We start from the raw sequence: 14,126 nt of genomic DNA, 5'->3' as shown, positions 1-14,126 counted from the left end.
ATGCCTTATTACTAGTAGTAGGGATCCTACTAATTTTCAAGAGGCAGTGCATAGTCAAGAGAAAAGTAGATGGATGGGTACTATGGTGGAGGAGATAGAGCGTCTGTATAAGAACCACACGTGGGAGTTGGTAGAGCTTCTAGAGGGAAAGAGAGTGATAGAATGCAGATGGGTATATAGGAAGAAGGAAATAGTATCAAAAAAAGAAGGAAAAAAATTCAAGGCTCATCTAGTAGCAAAGGGTTACTCACAGAGGAAAGGGGTTGATTACGATGAGATCTTCTCCCTTATGGTTAGACACACTTCTATCAGGGTAGTGTTGGGTCTGGTAGCACATTTTGATATGCATTTGGAGCAAATGGATGTAAAGACGATGCTTCTCTATAGTGATTTGGAATAGTTGACTTATATGGTATAGCCAGAAGGGCAGTCAACTTAGACAGGAACACTTGGTTTGTAAATTGAAGAATTCATTTTACGGGCTGAATCAGTCTCTAAGGCAGTGGTACAATTGATTTGACTCCTACATGGTCCGTATTGGCTACAAAAGATGTGAGTATGATTTCTATGTTTATGTGAAGAGCCTTGATGATGGTTCATTTATTTTTTTTGTTGCTTTATGTGGATGACATGTTGATTGCTGCAAAGAGTTTGACTAAAGTTAACAAGTGGAAAACTCTGTTAAGCAAATAATTTGACATGAAGGATTTGGGTATGGCTAAGAAGATTCTTGGGATGGAGATTCGCAAGGATAGAGCTTCCAGTAGATTGTGGTTATGTCAAGATAGCTATGTGGAGAGGGTGTTGGAAAGGTTCAATGTGAATAATGCAAAACCAGCGAGTACACCTTTGGTGAATCATTTTAGATTGTTTACTGCCTAGTTCTCGAAGTCAGATGATGAATTTGATGACATGTTAAAGGTTCCATATGCTAGTGCAGTGGAGTGCTTAATGTATGTTATGGTTTTTACAATGCCAAACTTGGCATAAGTTGTTAGTTTGGTGAGCAAGTTTCTTTCAAATCTGGGACGACAATATTTGGATGCAATCAAGTGAATTTTTAAATACTTGAGGGGCATTGCAGACTATGGCATCATGTTTGGCAGACAACAGGGTGATCCTTTAGTTGTGGGATATGTGTTATGCAGGGGACTTGGATGTCAGGAGGTCAACCACAGGGTATGTATTCACTCTTTGTAGGGGGGCATTTGTTGGAGGTTCATGGTTCAATATCTAGTTGCACTATCTACTATTGGATCAAAGTATATGACAGTGGCTAAGGCTGCCAAGGAAGCATTGTGGCTTACAAAGATTGGTCAATGAGCTAGGTATTTAGCAAGGTTGAGTTTAGTTGCACTGTGACAGTCAGAGTGCTATTAATTTGGTGAAGAACCAGGTGTATCATGCGAGGACCAAGAATATAGATGTGAGGTTTCATAGGATAAGGGTATTAGTTTCTTCTAGTGAACTATTGCTTGAGAAAGTTCACACACATGTTGACAAAGTCTGTTACCACAGACAAGTTCAAGCATTGCTTGGACTTGATTAATGTCTCAAGATGCTAAATGGGAGGCGTCCTCACTTATTGTTCCAGGTGGAGTTAGGGGTTATGATTTCATTTTTTCCTAAGGGGTGAATATTCACCAAGGTGGAGATTTTTGTAGTATATGGCTCATATCATGTGGAACATATATACATAGAGAAAGCATGCTGAGAAAAAACAAGGAAGCTAGTCTGCAGAAGAAAATCGTTGATGGTTTGCATAGTCTATTGACAGTTACATTGACAGTTTTAGGTAGACGAGAAAATTGTCGACAATTTTTTTCGGCGCTATTTTTGAAATTTAAATTGGGAAGATCAATAGGTTAGGGATTTAAAGGAAAATCCTCTAGGAATTGATACCGGGGTATTTAGGAAATTTTCTGATTCCTCTGTATGTGTAGGGTTAGTATAAATACAATGTTGTAACCATGGTTTCGAGAGATAGTGAAATTCAGCCACTGCTTGCTCCCGTGGACGTGGACATTTTGCCGAACTACGTTAAATCTTGTGACTTTTTATTGCTTTCATTATTTTTGTGTGTTTCCATATTGTTCATTGTGATTGCTGCATTGCATGATTGTTTCTGCATTCATTCGCACAACAATCATCCTCTTTGCTTTCATTTCATACTCAAGAAAAGACCCAAGTAAATCCTTAAGAGGGAGTTTTTGTGGGTCCTTTGACTCAACAATTGTTATCTTCTTAGTCTCTCATTCTTTTGGCAGACACCAAAGTATTATATACACAAACTAAAAATTAGTGTAACTCTTGCCAAAAGATTTTAAAACATTAATGATATTAATAAACCTTGAAAACATGTCATTAATTTTCTTATTAGGATGCATCTTAAACATTTCATATTTTCGTGACAAGCTTATTTATCCTAGACAATTTTACCCTAGAGGTTCCCTCATGGGTCATATGAAGTGTGTGCCAAATTTGATGACAGGAGGTGTATCTAATGATGTGATTAAATTCTTCACAGCCTAATGCACAATGCAAAGATGTTCATAACTTTAGAATTTATTTGATGCATGCATTTTTCATTATCATTTCACATATGTCTAGGTTTTGTTTTGGTCTCACCATTCTCCATAAATGGTTGGGGGATTGAAAACTTAAAAATTTTCTAAAATATCTTTAAAGGATAATCAAAATAAAGTAAAAAAAAAAAAGAGATTAAGAGAGAATAAAGGCTAGAACACTTGATAATTCACTATGGACAATTTCTTTGATGTTTTCAAGGCTTGGGAGGACATATATGTAGAGTTTAAATGAAAACTAGTCATTTTTGTATCTATTAGAGTCTTTTTGTTGGTCAAGTCAGTTGATTGCTTACTAGCCATTAGAAAGCGAAAAGTGACTGTTGCAGGAAAAACTAGTTAAATTAGTTGAACACCTTCAGGGACTGGTCGACTATTCGTGGCACAAAGGGTGGGTTTGGTACACTTTTATTTCTATTTTTCCAATTTATATCCAGATGAGCTATGCCTTACTTTTGCCCATGATTTCACAATTTAAAATACAATACAAATGAGAGAATAAAAGTTCAAATAAATGAAACTTTAATTCTTCCAATCTTATCTTAATTCTTTAACTTCAATTACTTTAGAAGTAAGGTGTACTCCCAAGCGTGGGGGTGAATTGGGATTTTAAAATTTATTTTGGAAACTTTAATCTAGTATGACCCTTTTCATATTGAATTAATTACAATCACACTCTCCAATTAATAGCACAATTGAACTTATCAGCAACTTCACAAGTACAGTTGATTTGCAATGACCAACACTCAATCCAAGATTTAGTATTTATTGATAAAGGTCAAAACTTCAATATTTATAATTCAACTTATCAATCCAATCAATAAGGTAAGCTTGATCTCTTAATATGAAATAAAATAGAAATTTCATCAAGCTCCCAAAGTTCAGATTTTGATATCAAACGAGTTACTTGAGTTTAAGTATATTAATGAAGTTTGATATTTATCAACATACTTCCTTTAATCAAGGTTTCCACAATCAACGTACTTCCTTTAATCAAGGTTTCCGCAATTCCCAATAACTATTTAATTTTCAGCAATTAAGTAAACATCCATGCAATTATATATGCAGAAAATTAAAGAGAGTACAGAAGAGAGAGACACAAAGATTTTACGAGGTTCAGTTATACCCACCTACGTCCTCGCCTTAGGCACACCATCCAAGGATTTCACTATACCACTACCTTAACTAGGCGGAGAAAACCATTTACACACTCCTTCAAGTAGGATGGAGCCCTCCTCTCCAAGCGATACCCCACACTTGGTAGTCCAACAATTCAACAATCCTAAACCATAAAAAATAATAAGAGAAATAAGAACAATTCTTGTGTACAAAAAACACTATTAGCAAGAGCAGATTAGTACAAGTTAAAACCAATATACTTCAATCAAATAACAATATAGAAATATAAAGCTCAAGTGATTTATCACTGGGATTCTTTCTTTGATTTAATGACTCAGTAAACCGTGCAAAGAATCGTGAGCTTTTCTCGGCAAAATCACAGCAAGTTGATCAGCAAGAGTATTAGCTCAATAGCTTTGAGAAGTAGAGAGTATATAGCTTGATTGCTGCTTGTTGGTTGTTGTTTAATTCTTGAAATCAGCATGTATTTATAGAGTTAAAAAGTAATTTTTCATGGTGCACAAGTTGCTTGGAGTATTTCCTAAGTTTTCTCAAAGTTTGGAGCCTAAGAAATCAAATTTAGAAAGTTTCCCTCATTGTTATAAATTTAAAATCATGAAGGTCAGTCGCCTGATCCCGAAAGTCAGTCATCTGTGCCTTTTAAATTTCAGTTTATAGACTATTTTTGAAGCACAGTACAGGGTCAATCGCTTGATCCTGAGAGGTCATTCATCTAACTCAGTTCTGTTTGCATGTTAGTCGTCTAAGCTGCTGTCAGCTTCAACTACCTTTACGTATTTTTAGTATAACTTTCACTATAAAACTCCAACTAAGATGGTCTTGGTATCCAAATAAAGCTAAGAAAATATCCTACAACTTTTATGTTGATCATTTTTGAACATACAAATCCATTGATAGATAAAATGGCTCATCAATTCATATATAGTAAAAAGAAGAAAATTTGGAGAATCTTGTTTTGGTGCTTTTCATTCTAAAAATAATTTGAACCTTTTTGAAATAATTTTTGACCTTATAAAAATATTTTCCAAGTATTTTAAAAGGTATCTAGCTCTAAGTAATTAATCTAAGAGCTTCATGCATCCATATTGAAATCGTTTGAAATACTTACATGAGACTTCTTAAAAGTTTATGACTTTCTAAGCACTAAGTCTTCATGTATTTGCTTTGCTCTCAGTGTCTTCACATATTTACTTTGACTTCCTTCATGTTTGACTTGACTTTATGCTTCAATAGTCTTTAGCTTCATAAGAACTTGTATCTTTGAGTTCGAGCTTTCAAAGACTTTGTCAAGCACTTGTTCTTGAACACTTAAGCCTTGAATCATCACTTAACCAAATATGTTAAGTTCCTTTGCTTTGTTATCATCAAAACAAGATTCTATGCTTTGTGAGGCCAACAATCTCCCCCCTTTTTTATGTTGGCAAACTAGGAGCAAAAATGTGTAAGCCTTAATAAGGCTTCCCCTTACAATAAGTATCAACTTAACCATATTTGCAATATCATGATCATTTTCAATAAGCAAATCAGAATTCATGATCAATTTCAATATCATGCTCCTATAATTTCATGTCATAGTTGAGCCAATATAAATGCTTATGTAAGCAGTGCCACGCTCAATTTTTGCCCAAAAATTCTCCCCCTTTTGACATCAATCAAAAAGAGTATGATATCAAGAAAAACATATAAATAACAAGGCAATGAGCAACCATAAGCAAAAGTATAAATCTAGTGAAGACACAAAACGGAAATTTTGCATTCATCATGCATAAAAAGATGGACAATAAGTCTCAAATTACTATGAGAAAATACAAAAGATTGTATATTAGAATTTTCATTAATTTCTAGTAATGAACATATCATTACTTAACAAATATAACTCCTCCTGAATGAAATGTATTTCATATTCAATAAATTCATAATTTCATTAATTAAGGACATACTATGTATCCATGTATAGTATGAGTGTAAGTATCATGTGAAGCTATCATCGTTATCAGTCATCATTATCAATCATGCTTTTAAATTTATTATGTCATGCTCATGCTCAGTTTGCTCACATTCAGATTTGCTAAGTTTTTTCCCCTTTTTTATATTAACAAATGGATAGACTAAAAGAAATATTATGTAAAAGTACTAAGGACCAAAAAAAATTCGCATTTAGATCACAATAACAAGGTCCATAAGCTAGCATATATTTCAATCATAACATGGTCATCCATCATTCAGTATGCCAAAAAATATATAACTTAATCCAACATCAATATGTGAATTGATATGGTCAAATAAAAGAGCTAAGCACAACAAAATAGCAATGTCAAACATGTCAACCCAGATTAGTGTTTGGTTTCACAAAAATATTCATGCATCGGCAATTCTATCAGAGTTATATGCTCATGCTCATGCTTGCATGCTTTAGTCATATTTCAAATATTCATGCTCAAATTCATATGTCAAATGGTATGAATTAAATACCAATGCTTAGTTTTTATGTTTTTGCTTAACACATATCCTCCTTATTACATTGCATCAATCAAAACGAGAAAGTCATCATTAAGCACATATAATCAGCATAAAATAGATAAATGACTATTTATCATGCTTAATACGTTAATCAAGAATCCCAAAATAGCATGAGAAACATCAAATGAGCAAAAAATATCATGTGCATAGTTTAGTATATAAACTGCTGTCAATTAGTCGACTGAAATAGAGGGGCAGTCGCCTAACAATTTATTTATTCAAATTTTTCTCCAAATAGTAGAGCTTTAGTCGACTAGGCCTTAGAGAGTCAGACGCCTGACTTTACTGAACCTAGAAATTTTAGCAAGTGAAAAAGCAACCAGTTGACTGAGGGAACCTGTCAATCGATTGTACTTCAATGTTTTTGACTTACTTGCTTTCCTCAACTACTTATCCTTATTCCTTATTCAAAATTCTTATGCAATAAACTCAATTTTCTTCAGATTTTCTTTCTGTTGATTTCAAATAATTCTTTTACATATGAATACCAAAATTCATATGGCTTTCCAAATCTCAATACTTTCTAAGTTACACCTTGTAGAATCCAAGTTTTCTTGATTGTAGCTGTAATGCCCTAGACCCGCCACGTGGGACCCATAGTGTTATGAGACCGACACACATCTCTGATACCATTCATGTAGCGGAAAATAATAAAATAATCTCAAACATAATATACCAAAATTCTATATTTGTACATCAACAAACTCATATCATACAACCACATTCTCCATATCACAAAACCTGGATGAAATATATTAAACATAAAAACTAAAAACATAAATGTTTTGGTACCACTCACAAAAGTACCCAGCTATTAGCTTTGGTGTATTCCCAAAAGGGGGGGGTGAATTGGAATTTAAAACTTTTTCTCCTATGTTAAACTAGTTCAATAACAATACATTTACAACCTAGGGTCTGTCTATGCAGTTCCAATATGCGCAGATAAATATAACGCTGAAATTAAATCATGCGTGACATTCATACTATAACATACACGTGTGGAAATGTAAATTGGAGAAATATAAACAATGCACACACTATATGTTATCGAGGTTTGGCCAACTGTGCCTACGTCCCCGCCTTGGCTACACTAACACAAGGATTCCACTAATTGCTCACTTAACGGGAGGAGCGGCACCTAATACAACCAGGTCAATTCAAGGGGCTGACCTCAACCAACATGCCTTAACAAGATGGCGCACCTAGCTTTCCTAATCAGGTCCAAGCCAATCCGGGACTATTCCACAGGGCTAGTCTCCCTCTTCAGGCCCGTTCCTGGAATTACAGCAGTAAGTTCGCAATAAGACCGGTACAATGATTATGCTTTCATGTAAATCAGATATGTACCAAATATGTGTAGTATACTTAATCAACCACACATCAACAATATAGGTAAATGTAAGCTCAGTGATGTGTATTTTTGTGCAAGCTACACTCAATAAGATATAATCGCTAATATGCTCAAGAGTGTTCTATACAAGTCTTAGAATCTAAGCAATGCACAGTTCAGTAGCAAATCAATATTCCAAAGATATAATTCAGATAATCAAACTAGTTCAATAAGAGTTTCCTCAATGAAATACACACAATACTAGTTTGAAAATGTTTTGTTTGTTTGAAAAATATTTGCACAACAAAAACCAAACTATTGGACACTTGCAATAATAATGCAAATATCCTAAGCTTACTAGGTTATCCCAATACAAGATTTATAGTATGAAAATCTGTGGGATAAACCTAAGCTAAAATCCCTAAAAATAATATCTCAATCACACAAGCACACTAGGAGTATTAGCAATACTTAATATATACTAGCACAATCAATATACTCTCAAAATACTAAAATGTATCAAGGGAATAGAAAATTGAGAGTATTTGAACAAAAAGAATATTTGAGATAAAGAGGATTTTTACTAATGATTTTTGGCTAATCTCTCACTAATGCTCACAAATGAAACCCTATATATAGGCCAAGACCAAAATATAACCGTTGGGGATCTATTGGGTATTATTAAAAAAGTTTCAAATGGTTTAACACAATTAACCCAACTTAACCCATTTTTACCTCAGTTAACTTAATTTTAACCCGGCAAGATTCGAGTGGATGAACCTTGGTTCGATCGCCCAAACAGACACAGTCATAAAAGGTCTTTAAATAGGTTTGATCGCCTGAGTTAGAGTTCGATGGCCCGAATTAAAGTCAGAAACATTTCTTCGTAAATTCGGGTGCCCAGTCATAGGTTCGGTAGCCCGAACTCGTGTGTTCGGTCACTCGGGGTTTGATTTGAACGTGAAGGTTCAATCGTCCGGGTTGGTGAAAAATTCCCTTTAAACTGTTCGGTCGCCCGAGGGAGATAGGGTCATTTTAGGTTCGATCACCCGAAGCCTGGTCAAACTGTTGACTTCTCAACAATTTGGGCGCCCGAGGTGATTTGTTCACCTAGGGTTCGGTCGCCCAAGTTTTCTCATACTTTCCCTATTTTGTCCAATTTTATTTAAGTTCTTTTCCCTAATAATGTAAGTGATTATGGGGACTTTGTGAACAATGTGTAGGAACCTAGGGTCTTTTCATGTACACCCAAAAAACCTGGCGTCAGTTGACCGAAGGGTGCCCTAAAGTCATTCAGTCCCTATTGTCAAACTACGGTCTTTTTGAGAGCTTACAAATACTTATGTGCATGACATGTAGAGATTATTACAGACCAATATCCTAATTACTATTACATACCTAATAACATTACAACAAGTAATAAATGTGTCAGGGTCTTCACTTCTCTTCAGGTTGCCGCATGCCATTATATAAACTTGTCAATGAGAACCTGCACACAAACTTGGCAACCATTAAATACCAAAGTATTTGTCATTATCAAAACTGAGAATGACCCATAGGGTTAACACCCGCCTTAGAGCTATCTAAGCTCAATCTCCTAGATAACCTGAAAAGATTTAGCCAATGACAGGGTGAGACACCTCTTAGTAAGGAAGAAATAGTTTATAACAGTGTGTGGCTGAAGTATTTACTATATAATTAAAATATTCATCCAAATGCGTTCACGATCCACAGGCAGCCAAAATATCACGCTCATAATCACAACATGGTCAACGTCTTTTTCATCCAATCACATGCCCACAATCTTAAATATTTTACTGATAATTCCCGAGAATAGGGAAGTCTACCCGCCCATACAGGTAGATTCCCTCTGCTCTAGTGCTGACACTAGGGCACTCGCCTTCCTCAGTAAGCCCTCGAGTTATGTATCCAAGTAAAGTCACCGAGATTAGGGAAGATCGCCCGCCCATACAAGTGGCTTCCCTCTACTCTGGTATCCATAAATAATTACTAGAGTATTCGCCTTCCTTAGCAAGCCCTCAGGTGGAGTAATCTACTTTACCATAATTACTTAATTAATCAAAGTCACATGAAGCCAACCATAATTGTTTCACAGAACTCCACACATATACGCACATCACAATCAATCCAAATAGGATACTCATACAGTATTCAATCATACCCACACAGAGCCTACATCCACATATCATGTAATCATCCACACAGGACTCTTAACACACATATCATACACGTCCACACAGGACTGTCAATTACAATATACATGTCCACACAGGACTAACCATTCACACAGATTACACGGTCCACACAGGAAAAACCAATCACACAACATATATGTCCACACAGGACTAGTCCACACAGAACTTTCAATTACAACATACATGTCCACACAGGGCTGGTCCACATAGGACTAACCATTCACACCGATTACATGGTCCATATAGGAAAAACCAATCACACAACATATATGTCCATGCAGGACTGGTCCACATAGGACTAGCCAAACCACACAGGTTACAAAATAAACACTTTGTTCATGGTAAATAGGTAAACAACCTCCTCATACCACTGCCAATGTTTACCTCCCAGTATAAATGCCCATATAACGACCTCCTCATACCACTGCCAACATTATATGACGATTATACCAAGTATGATATAATGACCTCCACATACCATTGGCAATGCTATATCATAATTTACATGAACCACAACACAAGTCAACAGCAACCAATTATTCCACACATCCATAGTTCTACCACAACATACACAACATCAATATCTGTATTCAACCAGTATAATCAACCAGGTAGAAGTCACAGCCAAACATTACTCGCAATCTCAATGATTCATCATTTCATAATGCTCACAATCATTTAATTAACAAAAATGGTTTCAACCACACAATTTTTCCCAATATATATATATATATATATATATATATACATATATATATATATATATATAATCAGTATTTTCAATACCAGCATGCTTCAGAAAACTATTCTTGAATATGTAGAAATTATACCCGAAATTAGCCGTTTAAATTTATTAAAAATCTATTATAAAATATTTCCCCTTACCTACTCCTCAGGATTCTTGCCTAAAATCCAAACAAAACAAGACTTTGTATTCCAAAAAATTCCAACTTCCTCAAATCTCAGAAAAATATCAATATAATACTTCCTAAGCTCCAAATACTTCAAAAATAATAATAATAATAATAATAATAATAATAATAATAATAATAATAATAATACCTTAAATTATTTCACTTACCCTGATTTTGAGATGTTTCCTAAACTTCTCAAATTGAGAATCCGCTCCACCTATATTGCAGGGAAATTTCCCAAGAGTCTTGTGGTAGCTTCCGATTGTCGAACCGAGTCAAATCCAGCCCAGAATCGAAGAAAGAAGGTAGAGGAGTTGTGGCTTAGAGAGAGAAAGTGGAGAGAAACAAATTTGCTCCGCAGAAATTTAATTTTTCCCTATTTATAAGCAACTTGCCACGTGGCCTCATCGACGAGACATCTGGACTCATCGACGAGCCCAAATACACCACTCGTGGATGAGATCAGGATCTTGTCGACAAAATTCAGGTATTCAGAAACCTTTCTTAGTAAACCCTCAACAACGAGACTTGCATACTCGATGACGAGGCTTTGAAGACTGCTTGTCGATAAGAAAATCCAGCCCATCGATGAACGCTTGCATATTTCCTTTTCCAATTTCTTTTCCCTTTTCTCTTATTTCCTCTTTTCCTTATTATCCTTCTTGTAATTATTTTAAATACTCAAAATTTTCTAGGTCATTAAAGCAGCCAACAATGTCATTCTTATGTTCTTATTGCAATAAAATAATCAACACTAAGCTCAAAAACTTATTCTTAAGATTTTCGTAATCCATTTCAATTCGTTCAATAGCCTTGTCTTAATTAGGATCAAGTGATTTTCCATATATTGAACAAGGAGAATTTTCTTCTTGGTATTTGTGAGCTCTTCAGATTTTTTAAGTAGCAGCTTCTGATATGATCATGGAGTGAAGGCTTTTAATAATAATTTTAGAAAATTTCTTAGTTGAACTTTCCTTCTTGAATCAGCAATATGTTGTCAGCCATATCCTGTAAGTTTCATATTCTTCACTTTGGACCTTCTTTAAGTGTTTTAATCAATCAACTAGGTTTCTTTTTAATTAGTTCTTCTAAATCTCAAGTTTATGCAATGAGTAACATATGCTGCGCTCTTAGAATTTTTAACCTTTCTTTAACAATTCAACTAAGGTTATGCTGTTTCATCTCTTTAGCTATAGCTGATATAGTGAATTATTTACCATGATATGCATTGTCAAGATAGACTTTCAGTTTATGCATTAGATTCTCAAGGTCTCTAATATAGTAGACATATCTGTTAAGCACTATCTACTAACACAGCACACTAGATCTCTTCTTATATTAAAATAGACTGACTTTAAACTCTTATAGGTTGTTGAGGTATCACTAGCCTATTTCATTTTAGTACAAATGAATCTTCTTTATGAGGAATGACTAATCCTAATATCTTTGGAGTCCTTACTTTGTGAACTAGGCTTTTTATCTAGGTACCCATACTTTCTTGGGTTTGGATGGTTTAACAAGAGATGTTTCTTTTACTTTCCAAACCTGTTTAGTTTTCACACCCTTTCTCTTTAATGGACATTCAAACTTTATGTGTCCCTTCTTCTTATATAGGAAGCATGTAGTGTGAGTGTAAGCATTTGAGGAAGTGCTAGCATAGTCTTTAGAGGCTTTTACAAAGTACCTCATGTAGAGGTTATTTTTCCTTGTGTTCTCAACTCCATTGAATCCTATGCCTTCTTTATGCAAAGACATTCTTTGTATTTCAATCATTTTATCAAGGTTTTCTTTTCCTTTAGTGAAGTTGTAGATTGTTTTGGCTTGATCCTCAATTTTTCTCCTAAGATCACAGATTTCTAAGTCTTGTATATTTTTACCCTTTATTTGCAGCATTATTGGATCATGAGACATTTTGTTGATTTTACTTTCTAGTTCAGATATATACATATCATTCTCAATTTCCATAGAAGATTGGAATCTTAGATCTTCCAATTCTTTCCTCACTTTTTCATTATTGCTTTCTAATCTATTGATTTTTAAATCATTTTCTTTTTTCAGTAAGATTTTTAAATTCTAATTCTTTCATTACAACTTAATTCTTATTTTTCAATGAAGTGTATCATTTAGTCATATTAACTAGAGTCTTATGAACCTTGAATAGTTCACTTTGTCGTTCTTCATAAGATGGCATGCTCTCATCATTGGATTCATCAGATGAATCGTCACAAGAATCATTAAATGATTTGGACGAGGAACTTTGTTCTTCATGATTGTCCCATGCCATAAAACAAGCATTAGCAACCTCTTGGTCACTTCATTCACTTTCTGAGCCACTAGAACTAATATTGTCCCACGTAGTTGCCTTCATTACCTTTTTCTTCTGCTTCTTAGAATCTTTTGGTCTAACAAGGTCTTTCAATTGGTTTTGGTGATAACAAACAAAGGATAATTTAACTTGAAAAAGGTTGAGTTTTGGGGTTTCAGGAAATATGGATCAAGTGTGGTTCAAAGCAAAGCTCAAATATAGCTCAAGTATGGTTTAAGAGAAGAATAATTATAAGTCAAGTATGAAGATAACTTCTCAATTATCCAAATAGGGTCTAACATATTTGAAGCTCAAGCAAATTGTTCAAAGAATCTCAAGAGCGAAGAGAACTCAAGCATGAAAGCTTAGGAAACATATTTGTAAGTATTTCAAAAGGCAAAATATCTTTGAAATATATTTTAAAGCTTTTTCTAGGAGATTATCAAGGTTTAAAGACCTATTTAAATATATTGAATTAAGTTTTTATAAAATTCATGGGAGAGCAAAACAGTTTTAAAGAATGCTTTTTGATAAAACAGATTTTAATAAGCTTAGATGACTGAACTTTAAGTTCAGACATCTGAAGAATTACTTCAGACGTCTGAAGAATAAGTACAGACGTCTAAAAAATTTCCAAAACAGGCAGAGAGTTGCAGCAGTAAGTTCAGACGTCTGAACTTGCGGCTTCAGACTTCTGAACCTGTGACATCAAACGTCTGAACCTGACTTCAGACATCTGACCTTGTATCCAGTTCTATCTTTTAAGGGTTTAAGGAACTTCAAACCACTGACCTTGACACTTCATACGAATGACCTTGACACTTCAGACGTCTGAACACTATTCAACGGGCAAAAATTTTAAAACTCTTATTTTTAAATTGTAGCCGTTTGAAACCCAAATTTTCTAACAACTTGGGAAACTCTTTAAGGAAACTCTTGCAACAAGGAAACCTACTTGGAAGCCTATAAATACATGGTTCTTGTGAATCAAAAATTCATCCCAAGCATTGAAATTCTCTCAAAGCTCTCTTGCTCTCAAAATCTCTTTTACTCAATCTCTTGCAAAGCTGAAAGTATTGTTGTTCTGATCTTTTGTTCATCAAATCCTGAAGAATT

Source organism: Malania oleifera, chromosome 8, assembly GCF_029873635.1.
Source record: "Malania oleifera isolate guangnan ecotype guangnan chromosome 8, ASM2987363v1, whole genome shotgun sequence".
Taxonomy (NCBI): domain Eukaryota; kingdom Viridiplantae; phylum Streptophyta; class Magnoliopsida; order Santalales; family Ximeniaceae; genus Malania; species Malania oleifera.
This window is presented reverse-complemented; position numbering follows the sequence as displayed.